This window comes from Lissotriton helveticus (genome assembly GCF_964261635.1).
Source record: "Lissotriton helveticus chromosome 1_1 unlocalized genomic scaffold, aLisHel1.1 SUPER_1_unloc_15, whole genome shotgun sequence".
In the NCBI taxonomy this organism is placed as follows: Eukaryota; Metazoa; Chordata; class Amphibia; order Caudata; family Salamandridae; genus Lissotriton; species Lissotriton helveticus.
The window spans coordinates 2,115,437-2,140,124 of record NW_027611654.1 but is presented as its reverse complement, the minus strand read 5'-3'; the positions used below and the strand labels follow the sequence as shown (position 1 = coordinate 2,140,124).

Sequence of the window (24,688 nt, the reverse complement as noted above, 5' to 3'; positions counted from 1 at the left end):
AATGTGTATTAAAAAGATAGAATGGTCAACATGTTTCGCGCTTCTTGTAGGTCCATAAGGGATCCAAAGGCGCTTCGTCAGGACCAATAAGTGTGTAAATAAGGGAAAGTAAATAGGATTCAGGGAAGAAAGAGTCCTGTATACCTGTGGTACCTATAGTTAGGTGTAGATAAGTCCTTGCGCTGAAAGGAACGTGTAGTACAGGTTCCTAAACCCAACCCCTACATTCAGAAAGGTGGGCCACGCCAGCACTCACTCGGGTTGTCAGGCAGAATATAGTAGATCGCCCCATCCAGGTCCCAGACCTACCCGTCCGTAGTGAGTAGCCAGGATCAGTTGTGTGCAGCGATTTCTCCAGGGCTAAGAAACAAACAAAAGTACAGATTTGGGAATAAAAGGTGTGCAACAATAGCATCCAATGTCAGTTTCCCATTGTGACAGACTAATTTTGAAGGATCGGCTTGTGTTGCCTTGTTGGCTTGTGTCGAGCCTGATGAAACCCATGCTGTCTCAAATGTGTCAACTTGGTTGATTAGTGACAAACTAGTGTATTTTGAGGAAAAATTATAACAACACTCTTAGATAAAATAAAATTGTCCTGACTATGCTTGTTCCTTGTGAGTCCAGGTGTGACATATGAACCTAAACAGTCAACAGTGATTGATTGATTGATTGATTGTGGGTTTGTAAAGCGCTAGAATCGACTCCCGAAGGAGTATCTCTGCGCTTTAGACGGCTGCGGAACCCGTCCTGGCTTTCCCTGTGAGATGGCCCCTACTGGGTATCTCCAAGGTGAAACCAGGCATCCCCGGCGTATGTGGGGGGCCGTTGTGGAGATGAGGCAAGCTAATGCCCAGAGTTGCCGAGTGTGATCCCTAGTTAGAGTAGGCACCGAGGTGAGAATTATCGAGTCCGTTGACCCTGGTCCAAGACCCTGCCGCATCGGGAATTGAACCCTGGTCCCGGGCCGTCCTCTGCTCCTGGGTCTGCCTCCTCTAACCAGTGAGCCACACCACTCCACAGTGACTTTGCTAAGGTGAATTTAACATAACGACACCCCCTTAATGTTGCCTAGTACTCGAAGGTATGTAATAAAAAACAAAATACCTATATTCAATACGTGAAGATCCTAGGGGAAAAGAGATGCGTAAAAAAGAAAGAAAAATTATGCTAAGTATACAAGCTCTGTAAAAGCAAGTTTATTGTGCTTAGGTGACCAAATCTGACCGGGAAACCACCTTAAATCCAGTTGTATTTCTGTGCCAAATGGGATTCAATAGGGTCCAATGTTAGATACACAGTTAAGACTGCACACATCTTGTGTCCAGAAATAATCCCTCCTATCCACAGTATATGTATCCTGGATGTCTTCCAAATGAGAAGTCCCAGAGGATGGGTAAATAAAGGAAAACGGCCTAATTACATGTAAGAAGACATCCAAAGGAAAAATAGCTGGGTCATAATCTATATACTTTGAGAATATGGTAACGTGGCCCCATGTACCTTAAACAAGGCTTTAGTAATAGTGCAAGTTTATTCAGTCATGAATACACAAAATCTATGGTGCATTGCACCCACTTGATGCAGGTTGTGTTAACGAAAATAACCGGAAGCCATATCCTTGCCGGTATTAATACGGGACCTGGTTAGCAGGAACCCCGTGCACTTCTGACCAAGAGCATCAGTACCAGTGGGCAAAAAGTGGGGGTGACCATATCGAAAAGAGGCACTTTCCTACAGGAGGTCTTTGGACCAGAGGAATCCGGCTGATCTTATACTTGGATGACAAACTTCTGGTGGATCAATTACATTCCCAACATATGTAAAATTTGAAAATGACTATTGCACTCCTACAGGATTTGGGCTTTGTAAACAACGGCCAGAAATCAGAGTTGAACCCATCCCAGAAGATGACTTTACTGGGGTTTCTCATAAACATTACCTCCGCTTCCCAAAGCCTACTGGAAGAGATTAGACAGAATCTCTCAACCAGTTGGACAGGATTATGGGTCTGCTAGCATCGCCGATCCGGGCCGTCTTCCCGGGCCCGTTACATTTCAGGTCACCACAGAGGCTGAAAGCAGCATGCCTCAGGAAAGGCCTCACAAACTCAGAACAGATTTTGCCGTCACCCAATCCAGGACAGAACTCCAGTGGTGGATAGATCATATGGAGGCTTGGAATGGCAGAGTGATATTTGGAGCCGCACTGGACATGGCCATAGAATCAGATGCCAGCAGTCAGGGCTGGGGAGTCAGACGCAGGACAGGACTCCAGCGGTGGATAGATCATATGGAGGCTTGGAATGGCAGAGTGATATTTGGAGCCACTCTGGACATGGCCATAGAATCAGATACCAGCAGTCAGGGCTGGGGAGTCAGACGCAGTGACATCTCCATGGGGCAGCGGGGAGGGGGGGCAGATGGATGAAGGAGGAACTGAAGTTGCACATCAACCGCCTGGAACTCCTGGGTCGATCCTTCACGATAAAATCCCTCACCAGAGTCAAGATCTCCTGCTGCATCCTGCTGGGGATGGACAACGTGTCAGCAGACCAGTATATCACCGCTTGTGAGGCACTCGCTCAAGGGCCCTGTCGGAGCTATCGAAGAACTTCTGGTATTACTGCCTCCAAAGACAGACCTTGGTGATGGCGGAGCACCTTCAAGGGATCCAGAATACGGAGGTGGACTAGAACTCCAGATACTTCAGTCAGCAGCAACTGTATCAAAGTAACTTCATGGTCTTCATGTACAGATGGGGTCCATGGGATTTGGATCTGTTTGTGTCTAGACTGAGTTTTTAGTTACCCCGGTATATGAGCTTCTGTTCGGGTCCCGAAGCGGCGGACGCTTTCCTCCAGGACGGGTCGAGCGCCCTCTGCCTTCTCACCTTTCATGATGATTCCCAGAGTAACGGCTCAGGTCAGGCAGCAGAAATGTTCATAGTGTTAGTGACACTGATCTGGAAGTCACAGGCATGGTTTCCGACACTGATTATGCGCCTACTCTCTCCCCGTTGTTCTTAGCGCCTTGAAACCGTTTGGTGTCCATGCACTGTATAAATATTTTTAACATATCATAACCTAACATAACTGATGGAACTTACATGGAATCCCCGATAGAGTTACTCTTAGTCTCTTTGATCCTCCAGAGTCCCCAGGGTTGCCACCACCTGCTAGTTTTGCAGGGCCATCCCAACCTCAGGGCAATAAAAGCTAAAGATATGCAGCGGGTCCACTTCGCAAGGAAACTATATAAAACTCAGGCCCAGGTGAAAAGAGAGAGGGATGAGGGGAGATGGAAAGACCTCCAAGCTGCTTCTTCTGCCAAGACTGCTAGTTTTGGAACCTAGTTAAGTTGGGTAGAGACGGGCAAGCCAACCCACCCCATAAACCTATTGCCCCCGTCCGTTGCTCATTTTTTCCATCTATAGTCTGAGGTCACTTCCTCTAATGCTGCCGGGAGTGAGCTAAATGATCCATTGGCATCTTTCCCTGTAGCCTCAGTCTGAGGTCTATATGATGCTGCAGATGTCGCTAAAGCCCTATATGCAATTACCAGAGGCGGAGCGCCAGGCCTAGACAGCATTCCTGCTGATGGATTTTTGCAAGATGGGGCAAAGTGGTCTAAGTATCTACTCATTCTGGCTATTGCCATCTCAAGTGGGGTCCCCATTCCTGCTTCCTCCAAGGGAGCTGCACTAATTTGTATTTATAAAAAAGACCAGTGCCTGTCTGGGAACTAGTGGCCTATTAGTTAATTGATTCAGCCCAAAAATCTTCGCCCAACTTGTTTTGTTTAAAATCCAGGATTGCATAATTGATAATTATATCCTTTCATGCTTGCAAAGAGGTTACCGCAAGATCAGCACTATCAATCCCATTTTCAGTTTCTGACTTCTATACTGGAGGGTAGTGAAAATCGGCAGTGGCAGCATGTATGCTACCATCGTCGACCTCAAATCGGCATTTGATTTGGTTCTCCATAAGTAGTTATGGTCATTACTCCTTGAATTGGGCATGACGTTAGACCTGCTTTCTTTGGTAACTTATATGCATCAAGGTAATTTTGCCCAGGTTTGTAGGGGTGGGCTGGGTAAACCTACCTATCAGCTACCTACCTATAGACAAAAGTGTTTGCCAAATCTGTGTTTTGACCCCTACTCTGTTCTCCTTGTTCCTAAATGGCACTGTTCATTTTCTCTTTTGCTTTCCTACCGACACACTTACTCTGGCCAGTATGAAAAACCCCATATTGTTGTTTGCAGGGGATACTTTGCTGATCTCGGAAACACCAGGATGTCTGCAACGCGACCTGCACCATTTCAAGGAGTTCTGCAGAGTGCGAGGTCTTGAGACAAATGCCATCAAGACGAAATATATGTCTTTCAAACAACATAGATCTTACAAGGGAAGAATAATGTTGGGGGACAAGCCACTTGAGAGGGCAGATGTATTTAATTATCTTGGTGTCTCCTTGTGTTCGACCATATCCTGGAAGCACAAGTGGATGCCACGGTTCCTAAGCACAGACAGATTATCTGAGTTATAGTGAAGGAACACAGGCGCTCTTTTTCTAAATCAATCGGTCCAACTTTAAAAATCTATGATGCTAAAGTGTTGGGGTCGGTTCCATATGCTTCAGAACTCGGGGAGTTCCCCAACATTTCCTCTCTAACCCTCTCGGAGAACAAGTTTCTGAGAAGTGCGACTCCCCTTCCCCCACCTTTGATACTTGATCTGGGCAGAAAAGGGTTAGTTAATAAAGTCTAACTACACCCGTTAGTATACTGGAGAAGGGTATGGTCCACACCTGAACTTGCTCACGAAGCTTTGGCTCAGCTGGATGTTATAGATGCTGAAAGGTTTCACAAAATCAAGTGGCAACAGCAAATTAAAAGCTTTCTACTAGATTATGGGTATCAGGAAACTTTGGGGAAACCCATCCGGCAAACCGATCCCCTCATCAGAAATCACATTACTGGATATGGATCTGGCAATGCGAAGCGAGAGGTGGAGAGCCATGGACAGGAAGGTTCCTAGATTTCAAACGTCGCTCCTTACTGAAATCCTACTGGGACATGATCACTGTGCCTCTTGAAAGAAATCTCTATTTTCACTTCAGAGTTGGCGCTTCACCTTTGAAATCTGTTACCAACAAATGGGCCTCAGGTGAATACAATTCTTTATAACTCAACATATTTTAGCCCTACTCTAATCTAATGTATCTTAAAGCCTTACGTCAACAATATGGAGCATTATTTGTGGACATTGGACAATGGATGGTGCCCAGATTTTGAATCTAACCTACTTGTATGCTGCGACGCTCTGGCTCTCATATGAGAAAAAATAGTATGAAATTTATGTAATGCTTTAAAAAAAAGTAATACTTCATATGCCGAATGTAACTATGTAAAATACTTTTATGACATGAATTGTCGAAATAAAACTTATTGAATTGCTACTAGAATATAACATACTACTAATGATAATAATATTAAAATATACATAAAAAATAAAGTGAAATGGTATCAAGAAGGTGGACCTGACAGAAGGTGTAAATGGGAATCATGAATGTTCTGGGTACAACCTAAGGTTTTAAGAACAACATATGTCCTTGAATGTCATCGCATTTATTTGCCATACTGCAAGTTGCACCCATGGAGAAATAAACTGCAAACAAACCATAAAGGACGTGATGACACTCGTGTGATAAGCGCCTCAGAAATGGAAGTTCATTGCAATCGGACTGTTGGTTTCACTCGCTTCCAGTTTTCAACATCAGAAGTTAATAGACATTGTATAGTTTTCACAAATCTTGTCATTTGTTTTAAAACACACAAATGTATAACGTTCTCATGTTAAAACGTATTATTTTTGCTTCAGCACAGTGATTTATAACTACGGGGTGGGCGGAGTATAGTTGAATCGCTCGAGGCATCAAAGGAAAAGGGAAAATACTGGATGACACTTTCGTGACATAACGTAGAGGTGTATTGTGGGCTGCGTAGTCATTAGCGTGAATAAGACTAGTGTAGGGTGGCTGTGATAGGTGTAATTTAATACTTGAGGGAGTGTCTAAGTTGCGCGGGTTAATTTAGAGGCAGTTTGCATTGCCTCGCCTCATAAAGGGAACCATTTGGAACAGATAGATATGAATAGAGGATGCGAAGGTATGAGCTAATTGAGGTATGTTTTGAGGGTTTAAGATCGGGCAAAAGATTAGAAAATTTTAGGGTGGGAGAATTGGTGATTTACTGAAGGATTTGTAGTGAATGTAAGGGTTAACATCTTAATATGAAGGGCAGGAGGTTAAAATGATCGTTCTTTTTAAGCGAGATAGTGGTAGCACAGCGCACCGCGTTTAGAGGGAAAGTGCTGAACAAGGATGATTCTGAGAAGATATTATTGCAGTTTGTGTAACATAATATGTAATGTCGAATATAGCGGTTTGAGGCCACTTTTTAATGGCGATGTTTTTTCATTTGTAGTGAACCCCTGAGGAAGGGCTAATGATTATAGCCCGAAATGCATTGGGTAATAGCAATTTCGCAACTGAGGATGTTTTATGTTTTATGGCGTGTCGAAACAAAGGCTCGGATGGGCATATCTGGGCATGAGAAACTGTTGAAATATACATATCGCACAAGTGATTTGAACAACAAAAATAAATAAGATGACAATAAATCTCTGGATTATAAGGAACAATTATTATTGAAACTCAACAACTGTTGATAACATTTGATGATTATCGCAAATAATGCTGTGCACCTGGATATGGAGGGAAACTCCCCTCCATCCCCATAGAAGTTCTACTAGATATAGGCACGAGGGTACTTTGGGGAAACCCATCCTGCAAACCTATCCCCTCAACAGAAATCTCATTACTGGCTATGGATCTGGCAATGCGAAGCGAGAGGTGGAGAGCCATGGACAGGAAGGTTCCTAGATTTCAAACGTCGCTCCTTCCTGAAATCCTACTGGGACATTATCACTGGGCCTCTTGAAAGAAATCTCTATTTCCACTTCAGAGTTGGCGCTTCACCTTTGAAATCTTTGACAAATAAATGAGACTCAGGTGAATACAATTCTTTATAACTGAATATATTTTAGCCCTACTCTAATGTATCATATAGATGCCTTACGTCAACACTATGGAGCATTATTTGAGGACATTGGAAAATGGATGGTGCCCGGATTTTGAATGCTGTGATGCTCTGGCTCTGATATGAGAAAAAATAGTATGTAATTCATGTAATGCTTTAAAAAAAGGTAATACTTCATATGCCGAATGGAACTATGTAAAATGATTTTATGACATGAATTGTCTAATTAAAACATATTGAATTGCTACTAGAATATAACATACTACTAATGATAATAATATTAAAATATACATTAAAAATAACATGCAGGCAATGGTATTAAGAAGGTGGACCTGACAGAAGGTGTAAATGGGGATCATGAATGTTCTGGGAACAATCTAAGGTTTTAAGAACATATGTCCTTGAATGTCATCACAGGCAATGATAGATCAATAAGTCAGTTGTTCAGTTACTGTATTAAATCAATACTCCGCAGTTGTACTAATACTAACGGGTGAAAAGCATCTTCAGGAGCTGTTGGTCTCTGTCTGACTCATCACTAAGCAGGGACATCTTTGTGGTTTAACTGATTGAATTCTTCAGTTCACTTTGGGTTGGTAAAGGTTCTGCCCCGAGAGAATACAAGTGATCTTTTATGAAATAAGGACCTGAAACAACATATACATCACAGTGGGGGGGGGGATATGTTTCAACCTTTATAATCAATATTTTGCTTATGCTAATATGACCGAATGGCCACATTTCTCTTGGGATGTTTTTATGCATTTTATGTATTTAATATCTTGCATGTTTTATTGCTTTCATGATTTTATTATATTTTTAGTGATCAAATAAAGCTATGGTGAATACATTTTCCTAGAACAAATATTAATGACATTTAGAATAATAGATAACAACTATCATAAAATGTTCTTGTTGATTGTCCTGATGCGTTCAATTACTTCATTTTGTGAGTTAGAGGAGCGCAATGTTGTCATGGTATGCAGATTTGTAGAGCGCACTATCACCCAGCAGGGTAGCCCGACGCGGAGTAGTTGTGAGTCGAGGCATCCCTTGGGCCTAGTGGGACTACTCAAAGAGCCGGGTCTTAGGAGGAGGTCTTTCTGTGTAGCAGCAGTTTGTTCCAAGTTTTAGGATCTATGTACGAGACATTTCGACCACTGAATCTGGTTTTCACAATGCCTGAGATTTCTACAAGTAGGAGTCTGGACGAGCAGAGGTGTCTGGAAGGTTTGTGAAAGCAGATGTGATTGTTGAGTTATTCTGGACCAGTCTTATGTAGAGCCGTGAAAGTATGGGTGAGACTCCTGAATTGTGTTTGCCATCAGCGCGGAGTTAATAGATGCAACAGAATCTGCCTTAGCCCACAACTGAAGGTTTACCAATTTTATGAATAGCGACAGTAACAAGAATAGATGTAGGATTTGGTATGTTAGTTGGGGTCAGGAAGGATATTATTCACACACTTACTGTAATTATAAATTGCATGTGAAGCATAAAAGAGTGTATATAACAATAGGTGTAGCAGTTGTAACAATACACATTTTGTAATAATCAATGAGCGAGTAGGAATTAGTTACTTACCTGTACACTATAGTTCTCCAGTATTATCTTTCATAGATTCACATGCTTGTATCTTCCCCGTCGTCATGGTGGGAGTCTCACGGTAACAGAATGACCAAAGCAGTATCATAGAGAAGAAAAACTGCATAGAAAATCCCATAGGGACTGTAGCATTTGGTAACCAGACCATCTCATTATTTGGTCCAAAAGTCAGCCAATCAGCATTGCTGCCCTGCCCTCACACTCCCCAGCAGAAGCTTCCTGCCTCAGATTTCCGTCCCCGAGTGAGAGACATGGATAAATACCGAGAACAGGTTCTACCTGCGAAACGGGGAGGTGGGTGGGCGCATGTGAATCTATGAAAGATAATACTGGAGAACTATAGTGTACAGGTAAGTAACTAATTCCTTCTCCAGTATTACATCTTTCATAGATTCACATGCTTGTATCAGAGTATTAAGCAGTGCTCACAAAAGTTTGCAGCGTTTCCAGGATAGAACCCAGAAGGAAGCTCTGCAGTAAAGCAATGTTAGACCAATACATATCAAAAAAATACTAAGAATGCAGAGATATATATATATAGATATAAATATACATGCAAACATAAGTCAAAAGTACTGTATAGAAAAATTAGCAAATAATCAAATTATACCTTATTGAAATAGGCGTTTCAGAACAGCTTGTCCCACTGCCGTGTCCTCTTTCCATGCAGTGTCCAGACAGTAGTGCTTGGTGAAAGAATGCACACTCTTCCACGTCGCTGCTCTGCAGATGTCTGGCAGCGACACTCCTGCAAATAAGGCCATTGATGTCGCCATCTTCCTTGTGGAATGTGCATTCACTTTAGAAAAGAGCGGCTTTCCCGCTTTCTCATGACATTTCAGTATAGCAGAAGATATCCATCTTCCAATACTTAGTCTTGATAGAGGAAGGCCTCTCCTTTGGCCTTCAAAAGCAATAAATACTTGTTTGGATTTGCGAAATGTCTTTGTTCGTTCAATGTAGAACTTCAAACATCTAGCAATGTCTAAAGAGTGCAATGCTCTTTCTGCTTCAGACGAGGGATTGCTGAAAAAGGTAGGCAAAATAACAGGCTCGTTGAGGTGAAAAGACGTAGGGACTTTGGGTATAAAAGTAGGATTTGTCCTTAATATAACCCTGTCCTGACGAAATTGCAAAAAGGGTTCTTCCACTGAAAAGGCCTGAATTTCGCTAACCCTCCTTGCTGATGTTAAGGCAAGGAGCAGGGCTGTCTTCCATGATAGGAACTGTAAGTCTGTGTTGTGGATAGGCTCGAACGGAGGCCTCATAAGTTGTGACAGGACTGTATTGAGGTGCCATGGCACTGGCGGGCGCCGAATAGGTGGAAAAACTCTAAAAAGTCCTTTAATGAACTCTTTTATTAGCATGGAGGACCAGAGAGAAGGTTCGTTTGGCTTTCTCCGGAAGCGTGATATTGCTGCTAAGTGTACCTTCACTGAGGCATGCGACAGACCTGCCTTAGATAGTGACAACAGGTAAGGTAGAATACCCTCAGGGTGTACTGTTAACGGGTGTAAGTTTTGACTGTCACACCAGTGACAGAAACGAGTCCATTTTGCTGCATATGTCTTGTTGGTTGACATAGCCCTGGCTTGTGACAGAATATGTCTGCATTCTTGAGGAATGTTTAAGTCTTGGAATTCCCGCTCATGAGGTTCCATGCAGACAATTTTAGCGATTGTAGGTCCGGATGCAGAATCTGACCGTCTTTCATGGAAATGAGGTTCTGGAATGTCGGAAATCGTAGTTTGTTGCCCTTAGACATCTGTAGCAGTTCTGAATACCATGCCTGCCTCGGCCAGGCTGGCGCTATCAGTATGACGTGACACGGTTCCAACCGTATTTAGCGAAGTATTCGCGGTATCAGTGGAAACGGAGGGAACGCGTAGGCAAACATTTCCGTCCAATCCATGTGGAATGCGTTTCCCCTGGAATCTTGCTGAGGGTATCTGGACGCAAACTGGACGCACTTTGAATTGTCCCTGGTTGCGAACAAGTCTAATGTGGGAGTGCCCCACCTTTGAAACAGTCTGCGAAGCTGAGTGTCGTGCAGTTCCCATTCGTGCGTCACATTCGGTGTGCGACTCAGGGCATCTGCCCATGTGTTGAGGACGCCCTGTATATGTTGCACTTGAATTGAAATGCCGTGCATTATCAGCCACTTCCAGATTCTTTGCGCCAACATCGACAGTTGTTTGGATTTTGTTCCACCCTGCTTTAGCAGATAAAACATAGTCATTGTGCTGTCCGTTTGAATAAGCACCGATGCGCGTCGTATCCTGGGTAGGAAGGCTTGAAGCCCCAGAAACACAGCTTTGAGTTCTAACATGTTTATGTGAAGCTGTGCCTCCCAGTCTGACCAGAGGCCCTGAATCTCCAGCTCCTGAAGATGTGCACCCCATCCTTGCAAAGAGGCGTCCGTCGTCATCACGTAATTGTGATTCTGAGGCACAAAGGTTAAGCCCTGATCCAAGTTCTTCTGTGCTTTCCACCATGACATGGCCACCTTCATACGGTTCGTGATGGTAATGCGATCCTCGAAGGTTCCTTTGGACTGAACCCACTGCTCGTCCAGTTGCTCCTGCAAAGGTCTCATTCAAAGACGGCAATTTGGAACCAGTGGGATGCAAGAAGATATCATCCCCAACATGGATTTGTACATTCTCACAGAAGTGAACCTTTTTGTTTGAAGGGCCGTGGCAAGACCCATTATCTTTCTCATCCGCTCTTTGGAAGGATAAGCTTTCACTGCCTTGGTGCATATCCACGCTCCTAAAAAGTGAATGCCCTGGGCCGGAGTCAACGAGGACTTCTCCAAGTTGGTCCGCTGTCCCAAGCGCCGAAACAGTCGAATTCAGCACTGGAGAGACCTTGCTGTTTCTCTGAATGATGGACCTGTCACTAGCCAGTCGTCCAGATATGGATAAATGTAATGCCCTTGCAATCTTAAATGGGCCGCCACCGGGGCCATGCATTTGGTTCACAACCTCGGGGCCGATTTGAGGCTGAATGGAAGGACCTTGAATTGAAAGTGGATCTTAAATATCTTCTGTGCTTCCAATGAATTGGAATATGGAAGTACGCATCCATGAGATCCAAAGACGCCATGTAGTCTTGTTCTTTTAACATTTGCAGGATCTCTTGCAATGACAGCATTCTGAAGGGAATCTTTTTTATGTATTGATTTAGATCCCTCAAATCCAATACCTGTCTCCATTTTAGGGTTTGTTTCTTCTTGATGAGGAAGAAATGCGAGTAGAAGCCTTTCCCTCTGAGATGTTGTGGCACTTCTTCTATGGCTCCCTTTTGCAGAAGCGAGTGTACCTCCCTCTGCAATTCCTGACGATGTTGAGAGAGTCTGAGCACCGGGGGATAATCCGGTGGCATTTCTACAAATTCCAGGGTATGACCCCTGCTGATGACATCTAAAACCCATTTGTCCGATGTTATGGAGTTCCAGTTGTTGAAGTATTGAGACAGATAGTGGTCGTTTTCCGGGATCTGCATTGTGGGGAGCGCCAGCCTGAAATCATTGACGTCTATTAGACTGTTGATTCTTCCCTCTGGTGCCAGATTTGCCCCTAGATTGCTGCTGGTAAGAGGAGTTGTAGGGCTTGAACTGGGTGTTTGAATTGTATTGCCGATAATTCTGTTGGTTATACGGCTGATATCTGTTGGTCTGATATGGGGATCTCTGATTGAATTGGCCTCTTGTACTTCTTTTACGAAAGGACTGAAACCGTCCTTGTTGAAGAGATCCCAGCGCTCTAGCAGTATCTGTGTCAGATTTGATGCCTTGTAGCGCCTCGTCTATATGTTTCCCAAACAAACTTTCGCCATCAAATGGCATATCCACAATCTTCGCTTGCACCTCCGGGCGAAATGAGGTTGCCTTAAGCCAGCCTTGTCTGCGAAGCGAAACTGCCCCAGCCATCTGTCTGAAAGCCATAGATGAAACGTCCATGGCGATGTCAATAGATTCAGCCGCAGACTTTGCTCCGTCTTTGAGGATGGCCGCCGCTTCCTCTTTCCTATCTTCCGGTAGCGCAGACAGTATGGGTGCCAGATCTGACCACATTTGTCTGTTGAAACGGCTAATAAGGGCCATAGCATTGGCTGCCTTAATAGTAGAGGCTGCCATGACAGCAAACCTCTTACCGGCACCATCCATTCTCCTTCCTTCTTTGTCTGGTGGCACCAAGGAAGTAGCCACCGGGTTCTTTGAATTTCTCTGCGCCGCCTGCGTCACAACTGACTCCGGCCTGGGGTGTCCTATTAGACAGGCTGAAGCAGACTCTGGTGCTCTATACTTCTTTTTGATCCTTGGAACGGAAACCGCTATGGAAGCCGGTGTCTTTAAAATTTTTAGGCCCTCTTCCCAAACATGAGGGATAATTGGAATCGATCGAGTTGATTTCCTGGCATCGTCCTTGAAATCATACAAGAAACAGTCTGTTTCTTTAACTTCCATATCTAGTTTAAACCTCTTCGCCGCCTTTTCCATGATGTCGTGGAACCCTCCGATGTCTTGAGGAGGGGAGGTGGATGGCAGTGGGGAAGGTGACGGGGCAGATGGCAATATGTATTCATTCCATTCTTGCCCCAAAGCATCATGAACAAGTTCCCCTTCTTCAGGTTGTTCATCCTCATCGGATTCAGAGAGATCATCTCTTATTGTAACCACTGGCGGTGATCTCACCCCCTGCTCTTGAGTGGTAGCTTTTGTCTGTGGTGGCTCCGAAGAAGCTATCGGCGTAGCTGATTGAGGTGCGTTTGCCTCCGGGAAACGACGGTAGTAGTCGTTTATCATGAATCTGAGGTCAGATACAAGAGATACAGGTATGTAAACTGTCTCCCGCCGCTCTTCCTCTCGTGATTCTTCTTGATGGTCCTCCTCCTCATTATACTCACATGTGTCTTGGAAAGACTCATATCTAGAAGATTGAGTTCTGTCCTTGAAGGAAAAAAACTCCTCTTCGGCTGTGTCCTGGCTCTTTATTTGGAGCTGTGAAGGACTGTAGGCGGCACCTGAGGACTCCTCACCATCTGAGTCTTGTTCCAACAAAGAAGATGGTGGTAGAGGTGAAATCTTCGTCCATGATGTGAATTCTGCAGATTTGCTGATAGTCGCCGAACCCTTGGACGACTGAAAAGACCGGATAGAAATCATAGTCTTCGACTGTGGTGACTTGAAAGCTTTTGCCGTTGTCAGTATGATTTTCGTCGACGGAACCGTCGTCGATGGAACCGTCGGCCCCCGTCAACATCCTCGTCGTCGAACCTTTCGTCGACGATGTCGTCGTCGTCGACGGTCTCTTCGTCGACGGAATAATCTTACTCGTCGACGTTGTAGTCGTCAACGTTGTCGTCGTCGACGCTGCTTTAGATCCTGTCGTCGACGAAGCCATCGTCGTCGACGAAGTCGTCGTCGACAGTGCAGTCGTCGACGGAGCTGAAGACTTTTCCACAGATTTTGAAGCAGAAGCTAGGGAACAGGTCGACGGAGCAGACCCTGCCCCTTTTTGATTTGACAACTTCTTCAGAGGAGTAATAGGGAGAGATGACAGTGCCTTCTCTTTAGATTGACTCTTTTTAGGCTCCACTTTCTCCTCAGAAATGGAGGCCTTTCTCTTCTTAGGTGTCAGTTTAGAAGATTCCTCCCCAGAATCTGTGTCTGATATGGCCTTCTTCTTCTGAAGCCATAACAGCAAGCGAGCCTCTCTGTCTCTAAGTGTTTTGACAGGAAAATTTCTACAGTATTTACAATCCTTAGGAACATGTTTAGGATGAAGACAGTATAGGCAGTCCTTATGAGGGTCTTCGGAGTAAATCCTGGCCTTCCCACAGGATCTGCAAGGCCTGAACAGCCTCTTTTTAGAGCTTTCAGCCATATTGAAGAATATAGGCACACACAATACCTTAATCCAGTAGTCAGGATATAAGAAGCAAAAGGTCAATAGTTCACTCAGGAACAGTAAACTGAGCAGAGCTCAGGGAGACTCCTTTCTCACACGAAGGCGGTTGGAAATCTGAGGCAGGAAGCTTCTGCTGGGGAGTGTGAGGGCAGGGCAGCAATGCTGATTGGCTGACTTTTGGACCAAATAATGAGATGGTCTGGTTACCAAATGCTACAGTCCCAATGGGATTTTCTATGCAGTTTTTCTTCTCTATGATACTGCTTTGGTCATTCTGTTACCGTGAGACTCCCACCATGACGACGGGGAAGATACAAGCATGTGAATCTATGAAAGATGTAATACTGGAGAAGGGCTAATTATCTTCAATTGATCCACATGACTAAGTCATACATTATTTGTTTAATGGCGCCGATATCACATGGGCCTGCATAAGGTGCTGGAGAGACAATGGGCCAGATGTATTAAGCATTTTCCCATTCGCAAATGGACCCATTCACAGAATTAGCCCTTTTTCCCTTTTTACAAACGGGAAAATGCCTTTTGGGATGTATCATCCCAAAAGTCAAGTGCAAAAAAGGGAATCACAATCTTTGAGATTATTTATTTTGTGCATAAATGCAATGTAGGAAGCGCTTTTTAAATTGCGACCCTGCTTTAAGGAATCACAATTTACCATCAACTTAAAGTTGGTGATAAATTGCAAATCCTTAGAAAAATGCACAATTTTGCATTTTTCTTAGGGCATGTATGTGCACCAGATGTGAATACACACATATTTCAGTGGTGCAACAGGGTGTCCTTTTGGCACCCTTGAAATTACATGCACAATTTGCGAGTACCTATTGGGTACTCACAAATTGTGCATGCAATTCCAATTCATTCCTATTGGCCTCTAGGCCCATAGAAATGAATGGGAAGCCATTGCTTATTTGCGACTCGCAAATTGCGAGTCACAATTAAGGAATAAGTAGAATTCGCAAAAACTTTGCCAAATCCTACATATATTACAGTGAGGTTCACACAGATAGATGTGAAATGTGGTGCTTTGCAATGATTTGAAGTAGTGTTAGACGACCTGACCAGTAATATCCACTTACCATCCGACTAATAATCACACTTATAATTTGCAAGTACTCGAGAGGTGGATTCTGAGAATAGTATTCCTTTTGAGTAGCGTTGTTAGGGCTGTGAGGACGGAACTAGTGACTTGTGGGAAATATTACGCGTTGTGCGTTCCTGAGGATTCTTGGGTTGCTGGCAGCTCAACGAGAGGAATGTCTCAATAGGATTGATCTGGTGACTATCTAGTGTCAAATCAGAATGAACAGAACTAGCCACATGGTGAGATTTAGGACAATAAAAACCTTATGATTCTTCTTTCCTCCGGGAGTGGTGGGTGTTTGTAGTTAGAGGTGTTATCTCAAACACAAATAATACAGTGATGAAATAAAGAATGTAATATTCCAGGCCAAATTAAAATTTAGCAGGAGAAAAAAATGAATGAATAAAAATAACACTCCTGGAGCTCATGTTTAGGATTCAAAATTTAAAAATGTCTATAAAAACAACCCCTGACGCGGGGTTACCACCTACAGACATATTATGGGTGTAAAGCGCATTTGCACTTCTGCTGGGGAGTGTTGTTCAGGTCGAACTGTAGTCCTGTGGATTGGGGGAAAAGATTTGGCCAAACGAGGGGGTATTCAATCTGGGTGTGGGTGGCAGAGAGTAGCCAGGCAGCATATAGGTGCTTGCAGTTTAGCTCAAAGGTGCCAAACAACATGTTTAAAAAAGTATCCGCACCTCTGTGAAAGGAGTGGAAGCGGCTATTGGCCCTGTGGACTGAACGCCCCTTTGATTGATGTTGAAGACGTGGGTGGGAACGAGCACCATTCAGTATGGCCCTCTGCATCACAGATGGAGTCCATCATTTAAAACTGTTGCTGGTGCCTGGCAGCTCATTGGCAAAGAAGCAAAGCTGTTGGCTTGGCTCAAAGTTGGCACAGAGGTGGATCGTGGCTCAACTTGCATGTTGTCACTGATCTAAAATGGGTAAGCCATTTTAACATAATTCTCCTCTTCAGGAGAGTTCCAGGAGTTGCCAAACCTACAGCCCTTTCGGGGGTATTCTGTGATCATCTGTACTCCTTTGGTTACAAAACCCTTACAACATCTCATCTCACAGCTTCTTGAAGCAATTTCATCCAACCGACAGTGTTTGCAACATAATCTGGTGAAATAATCCTGTGAATCAGAATCAAGCCCTGAAGGCAAAGATTCAAGGCACATCGGGAGAGACCCTTTTCAATGTTCCTCTCGATGCAACAACCTCCTTTTGACTCTAGCAGGGACTCTTCCCTCTTCTGGGTCCAAACTAGTCTTAAAATGCCAGCGGGCCAAGCAGGAGCTTGTAAAAGGAGAACTAGAGTACACCGGTGAGTAACTCTAAGTCAAGCTGTAAAGAGTTAAAACACGTCCAAGCTTTTCAGAGATGCAAATCTTTTGTTTAGTAGCATCAAAATGTTAGCATTTGTTTTTAAAAGGGCCGTGGTATGTAGAGCAAAAGGATGTCTGGGCTATGCATCTACAAGCTAGCTGAAAGGGACAAACAATGGTGATTTAACTGATCCTAGGGCAAGTTGGTGCCCCGGCCACATCATGGCATGCCCGCAGCTGTGCAGATGCACCTATAAGACAACAGTATACAGAGCTCTCCTCAAAAGAAACAGTGGAAAGAGGTCCAGTGAATGTATTTCTTAACTGCTTAACTGTGGCGGCAATTCCGACACAGTGCGGCAGTTTAGCGGAGTGGGCGGGGCCGTGTCGGCCAACATACGTGCGCAGCACTACCGAGGTACTGCTCGCGACAGCTGTTGGCCGACAAACGCAGCGAATGGGTTAAGTGAGCAGTACCAGAACATCTCCAGCATTGAAGGAACCAGGCCACCAATGCATGTGATCATACAATATCTTGATGAGGTGCCACAAATGAGGGATCTTCTTGTGTGCAGACAGAATGAGTGTCACAATAGAAATAATTCTCCCATCCATACCTTGCCTTCAAGGGGTGGTCGTGTGGTTGTGTTCTATACACGACATGAAAAAGTACAATTTCTAGGCTTTATTTGTTTCGAAGGACTGAAATGAAAACACTGTGCTTTACAACAGAAAGGCTTACAAAACAAAGGAGGAACACAAGGAAGAGCAAATTACATAACACAGAATGGGGGCAGAAACCCTAGTTGAACCACCTTCATCGTGTTAGACTGGATAATGTATCCTGCTCAGCTTCTGGCATTATGAGGAAAAACCAGGGTAAAGGGTGACGAGTGGGATTTTATTTTTACAGTGGAAACAATCCCCATGTTCAGGGTTTGTGATATACAAAATCAGTAACATTTTTCAGAGTATGTGGGAGGAGTCAGATTTATAGGACGGTCACTCAAAGCCACACCACAGAAGCCAAGATGTTCGGAATACTGTCTGGTTACCAAATGTAGAGTTTTACAGCCTTCCGGTGAATGTCTCAGCTCTTGTGTGCTTCCTGAGTTTTTTATTTTATTTTTAACTGAACATGAGCGACAAGACTTTGCCTCAGAGACACATTTTAATTTTATTACGGCACATTACAGAGCTCTGTAACTGAGGGTGTACAGGCCCTGGTAATTAACCCCTTATACTCAGCAGGCTGCAGCGCTAACACTGCTTTGAGAAGGGACTGGGGGCAGGCAAACGCAGACAACCAATAAGTTGTCCGCCTTGATTCAGTAGATCACTTTGCCTGAACCAATGAAAGCGAACATTTATGGATGTGTGGACTTCATCACCCGAGGATTCAAGAACAAAATAAATTGATGTATTTCAGGTGTTTTGAGCAGGTTCAGGTGATATAAGAAGCAGTTTAGGGCCATATGTACAGATTTTAGGGATATCGATATCCTAATTGCGATTCTCTGTGAATCACAATTAGGAAATTGCTATCCAAATGTATGAAACTCAGTTTTATTCAGCGATTCCTAGGTTGTTGCAAATCTCCCAACCTCATGAATATTAATGAGGTAAGTCACAGTTTGAGACCCACTGGGAATAGCAGCCATCATAGATCACCATGTCTGTGATTGCTTATTAATTAAGCAACTTTGTTTTTATTAAATGCAGTCCATTTTCTTTAAAGGAACACAGGATGCATTTTCACCCAAAAAAACCCTTGAAGTTTTTTTGTTTTTTTTAGATTAGGCAGTGGTCCCCATAGGACCACTCCCTGCTGTTAAAATATATTCTTTTTTTTATTCTCGAAGGGGTCCCATTGCGAATGGGTTAACACCTCCTTAAAGGAGTCAGTAAAACTTGAAAATTATGCAACTGTAATTTGGTCGCAAAACATTCATACATCCCATTCAGATTCAGTATTTGGGCGGGACGTCCTAAACACGCCGCTTTCAAATACTGAATCGCAAAGACACATTGAAATTCGGAAATGTGCTACCGAATCACAACGTGTGTTTTGTACATGTGTAAAAGTATGTTTTGTACATGTGTAAAAGTATGTTTTGTGAATGTGTAAAAGTATGTTTTGTACATATGTAAAAGTATGTTTTTTACATATGTAAAAGTATGTTTTGGGGCCAGAAACGGCCAGACTGCAAAAATGGTTTCTACATACGGCCCTTAGCTTCCAGCGAGTTAAGCTTCAACAACTGTCAGGCAGCCTGGCCTCAGTCTCACTCACGGATCAGTTGATGAATGCTGATAATTGATGTCAGTCCGGGATGTTGTTGACTGATGTCAGCTCTGGTTGTTGGAAGATGTCAACTTATTGTGAGTCCTGGATGTTGGGGTCTAATGTCAGTTCTGGGTTTTGGTAACAGATGTCAGTTTGAGTTGTTGGTGCTGGATGACCCCCCCCCGTGCCCCAGCCCCGAGGCAAAGTTGCATCTATCGTGAAAAATTACGGCCCAGTTTTATTCTACACTATGAAACATTAGGATCAGTTTTGCAGTAGCTATTTCAAACACCTGCACTTCTTAATTTGTGCACAGGGGCAATATTACCATATTTCGGATGTTTGCGTGATTTCATCTTTATAGATAGACTATTTATGTTTTCTTCTGATTCAGGTCTCTGAATAGGCTTTCATTTTACACACAGCAGGAGTCATAACAAAAGATTCCACGAGGAAGGATACGTTAGTGAAATGTTCTACATTACTAATCTTTACACTATTGACACATACTATCAATATCATCTGTGCAAAAATAGATACTTTTGTATAATTGATTGTATTTTCACTTTCACAGGCAATATCTTGAAGTGGTTTTAATAGGCCATACTGGGCAACAATTGGTCGCAATCGATTACACTTGGTCACAATGGTTTGTGATTTTTCATTTTTTGTCCCTAAAGGCATATTCCAACATTTGACACTCTTCAAAAAATCTCCATGCATCGTTCTCTGGTACATATTATATAATTCCCACACTAGAGTCCATACACAACTTGCCACATTAATATACTGTTCACCAGAGTCAGGACGTTTCAATAACTATCAGCTTAAATCATTTCACTAGTTTCAATTTGTTTTACTAGTATGACAACGTGCCAAGGCTAGAGTCTCTTTGGCTTTTTGAATAGCAGCACATTTAAATGACCCTGTTGGCTTTCATTCATTAGCTTGTTGTAGGAATTTAGAGAAGAGCATTTCAATTAACTGCTTCCACTTTTTTGCTCATCACAATTTTCTTTTTTATATATACAATCGCCTTGACCTTTTCCATGAGCAAAGTCACAGGAGGGAGCAGCTCTCTTACTACTGCAACTTATTTTATGTCAATCTGCTGAACGTTTGGCATGGGAATGTTTATAAAACAGTGTGAGTGTTGTGGGTGGGATGTGTGTGGGTGGGGGGGTGTGATTAGGGGTGAATGGGGTGTGTGGTGAGGGTGTATTGGGACTGGAGTGCGTTGGGGAGGCTGGGGCATTGGGGGGTGGCGGGGGCGTCGGGGGCGTTGGGGGGAATGTGGGGGCGTTGGGGGATTTTGTCATTTAAAAAAAAAGCCCTTACAAGTTCCACCTTAAACAGGTTTGCAACTAAGCTAGATTTGCGCTCACCCATGAAGTCAGATTACCATTCTCACTTTAGCTTTTCGAAGATATTATTTCTCATGCATACCAGATATTTTCTCCCTCATACGCCTAGGCAGACTGAGTTATTCATACATTCAAACACTAGCCGCTTGGTTTTGCAGTGCACTGCTAGCTTTTTTTGGCCCATTCCATGTTATCTCATAAGTGAGACTGATTTTAGAATTAGAGCTTGCGGAATATTCACTGCACTTGTAGGGGTTCAGTTCAGGTTAATGTCCATATGTTGTACTTTCTTTTAGTTTACATGGAACTATGTGAATGAACATCATTCCTGAGCGGAGGCGTGCCTAGCGTGCGTTCGCTCATGGTGAGTCAGGCTAATTTTGTGGTTGAATCCTTTCTGACATTCACTGCACCAGTAGGGCTTTTCCCCTGTGTGAGTTCTCTCATGCTGGGTCAGATGAATTTTCTGACTGAAGCTTTTTTGACATTCTTCACACTGATAGGGCTTTTCTCCTGTGTGGGTTCTGTCATGATGTACGAGATGGATTTTCTGACTGAAGCTTTTTTCACATTCTGTGCACTTATAGGGTTTTTCTCCGGTGTGTGTCTTTTCATGCTGAGTCAGACTACATCTCTTAGTAAAACATTTTTCACATTCATTGCACTGATATGGCTTTTCTCCGGTGTGAATTTTCTCATGCTTAGCAAGAGTACTTTTATCGTGGAAGCTTTTCTGGCATTCAGTGCACTGATATGGTTTATGTCCCAAGTGTGATCTTTCATGTAATGTGAGACTGATTTTATGACGGTATGTTTTACCACATTCAGAACACAAATACCGTTTTTCTCCTGCATGTGCACCTTCATGCTGAATTAAACTCGCTTTTTTGCTGAAACTTTTTGGACATTCAGTGCACTGATATATTTGTTGTCCCAAATGTGTTCTTTCATGTCGTGTCAGATAGTGTTTTTGACTAAATCTGTTCTCACAATCAGAGCACTGATAAGGCTTTTGTTCAGAGTGCGATTTCATATGCCGAGTCAAGTAGGATTGTTGAGTAAAGGTTTTCTCACATTCGGAACATTGATAAGGTATCTCTCCTGTGCACCTCTTCTTCTGTACTGTCCTGTTCAAATTACAAGCTGGGTGTGTCTCTTGTGAAGTGCATGGGTACACTACTTCTGCAATCTGCACAGTCTTATACATAATGTACACTGTTTTTTTATTCAAATTGTGCTGTTGTTCTGGCTCTTGCTTTACAGTCACAAAACCCTCCATCTCCTCGATCATGTGTGTCCTTGCTGCCCCCAATTTAAGGGTTCATTGACTTAAGAAATTAGAGAGAATCCAGAAACTGCATTTACAATCAGTCAGCGACTCTGCTCTGTATTGTCGTTACTTCCTGGCCAAATCCAGCTTTTAGAAATTGGTTTCTTCTAAAATCTCTGGAACATCTCTCTCTTTGTAGTCTATTTGCTGCAAATGACAGAATCCTTAAGTTTTTTTCCTGTCCACACTTGAAGCCACCTGCAGTATATAAAAAAAAAAAGAATGAAAGTGAAATATCTTTCAAGGTGAAAACTAATTTTAACGAAGTTATTTAACAGTGAATGGCAGCATTCTGGAAGTAATGCATGTACTTTTCTGATGGGATAGAGTTGGTAGTGCTTTGAGGCAAGGATAAATGAAACCAACATAAAATAAAGCAGATTGATATGTTAACAATAAGTGTGCACTCACTCATATCAGTAACATAAAATGATAAATCTATTTACATTTTGTATAGACCGTAAAAGAATTAAAAACAAATTGTTTTGCCATGTCGAATGATATCAAAATGAAGGATATATGACGGTACAACGCGTACCGTCACAACGCATACCTTTACAACGCGGCCGTGACAACGCAAGTCGTTACCACGACTTGCGTTGGGGGGGCGCGGATTTCGAATAGTTTAATTTACTATTCTAACACCAGTCCCCGTGGACCCTAGGGAAGGTGTTAGGATAGTAAATTAACTATTTTTAGACCTTGAGCGCCCTCCAGCGCAAGTCGTGGTAACGACTTGCGTTGTCACAGCCGCGGTGTAAAGGTACCGCGTTGTGAAAACATCGTTGTAAACGATGTTTACCCAAAATGAATAAACTAAATTTGAAACTTGCATAATCTTGTAAAAGGCAGACACAGGAAGATGGCTGAATGAAAGCCTTGAACGATTGCGCTGCCGGGCACCCAGCCTAATCCTACAGAATCCAGTACTCTCCAAAGGAGGTAGAGGTCAGACCCCTAGAGGAGGTCCCACGCATAGAGCCCTCTAGGTGGTAGAGGGGGCTCGGACTAACTTCCTACCATGATCGAGCGCACAGATGCCAAGGTGAGTGCCATACAGTGGCAGCCCAACAATTGCAAATTGAGATTGGCGGACCAAGGGGGCCACAGACTCCACTTCCGAAGCCCCACGAAACCATGATGGGAAGCGCATAGACGCCTGCAGAGGCTTGGCTGAGATGTACTGGCACAGCCGGGCACACTGGGGCTGAATGGCTTCCTAGTAATAAACTGATCGCTGGGTCACGCAATGCTGGTTGGAGCCTAGAAGCCTGGAGGATGGTTGCCACAATGACAGCGGCTAGATAATGGAGATGAGGTCAGCACAGTCCCCAGGCGGTAACTGTCCCTGCCCTTCCTGCGTTGCGGACTGCTGATGAAGAGAGCGTGTACATTTGCAGGATGCCTGCCTGAGAAGGCATAGAGGGCCGGGCCTGTGAAGTGCATACAAGTTGACATACAGGTGCCACCTGTGCAACCCCTCCTCCCTCCCCATTGACGTGATCATATAGTTGGGACTGCGACCCAGTAACCCTGAGCTTCCAACTGATAAGAGGTTGCTGAGAATGGATCTTCCAGCTACTAACCTTTGAGACGTGGGCGGTGGTGGATGAGAGGGAGGCTTGAGGGCTAGGTCCTTGCTCATGCCTCGGGGGACATTGCCTGGTTCTCCTTCATGTTCTTGTACTGGAGGTTATAAGTGGCAGACAGACCTGAAGAAGACAGTCTGACCTGCAGTGGGCTGGGCCGCTGTTTTGAGAGGGTACCCAGGGGATAGCAGAGCACCTGCTGAGACATAGAATTTGAAGGGGCGGGATAGGCCCCTGTGGCAATAACTATTCTGTGTAGCCATGGGCCGAGATAGATCTTCTAGAACAAGGCCAATAACCAGAAATTTACAGATATACAGAGGTGGGAGGAGACCCTGCATGGAACTCGCAGAGCAGACAAGGCCTATTTCCACGGGCGGATGAAATGTCCACTCCCCAGATACTGGTGGCTATTACCCAACTGAAACAGATGCTAGAAGAATAAATGGATTCCATATTCATTGATAGTAATATTTGGATCGCCATAAGGTGAGGGAGCGACTGCTGCAGACAGAACTAAATATGGTTGAGCTCCCTGCAAAACTGGCTCCTAATCCTCACCCAGGTTAAACTTCCATCATTAGCAATTTAGGGGTCCTGAGTTCCAATCGTTACCCTTCTTCCTCCCCACCCTCGCTCGAGGTGGAACCCAACCCATCCACAAGACCCCCTAACCATTGGGTCTTTACTGCCCCTCAACACAAGAAGCCCATTGAGGACCACCCTTTCACCTATGGAGGGAACTGGCCTTCTCCTGCTACTCACATATCATCACCCAATGCTCACCCCCATAACAATAATTAACAGCACTCTAGATAACTAAGCCTACTAAACGCCCCTCCTCTCATCACTCCTACCTCAAGGAGCACCCCACTCACCCACTGTGCTTCCCAACACCTGGCACTCAACTCCCCTATAGCACAAAAGACACATGGAGGAAAACTGTAGAACACCACTTCCCTCTACTCTCCATACCCCCTCCATGTCACCAACCACCAGCCCCAACCTCCAAAAAACCTCCACTTATACTTTCACCCGGGACTATGTGGAAC

At 43.9% G+C, this 24,688-nt stretch overlaps 1 protein-coding gene across 2 annotated transcripts in view; it reads left to right on the top strand.

The window, feature by feature from the left end:
- LOC144805587 (uncharacterized) overlaps positions 1–24,688 on the top strand; it is a 436,700-nt gene that overhangs the window by 246,067 nt on the left and 165,945 nt on the right. Inside the window, exon 7 of one of the 2 annotated variants that reach the window (XM_078672113.1) lies at positions 4,270–4,410. The exons of the other annotated variant lie outside the window; for it this stretch is intronic. The gene's annotated coding sequence lies outside the window, so the exon portion shown is untranslated. Of the gene's footprint in view, positions 1–4,269; positions 4,411–24,688 lie in introns of those variants that run through there. 2 annotated transcript variants of the gene reach the window in all.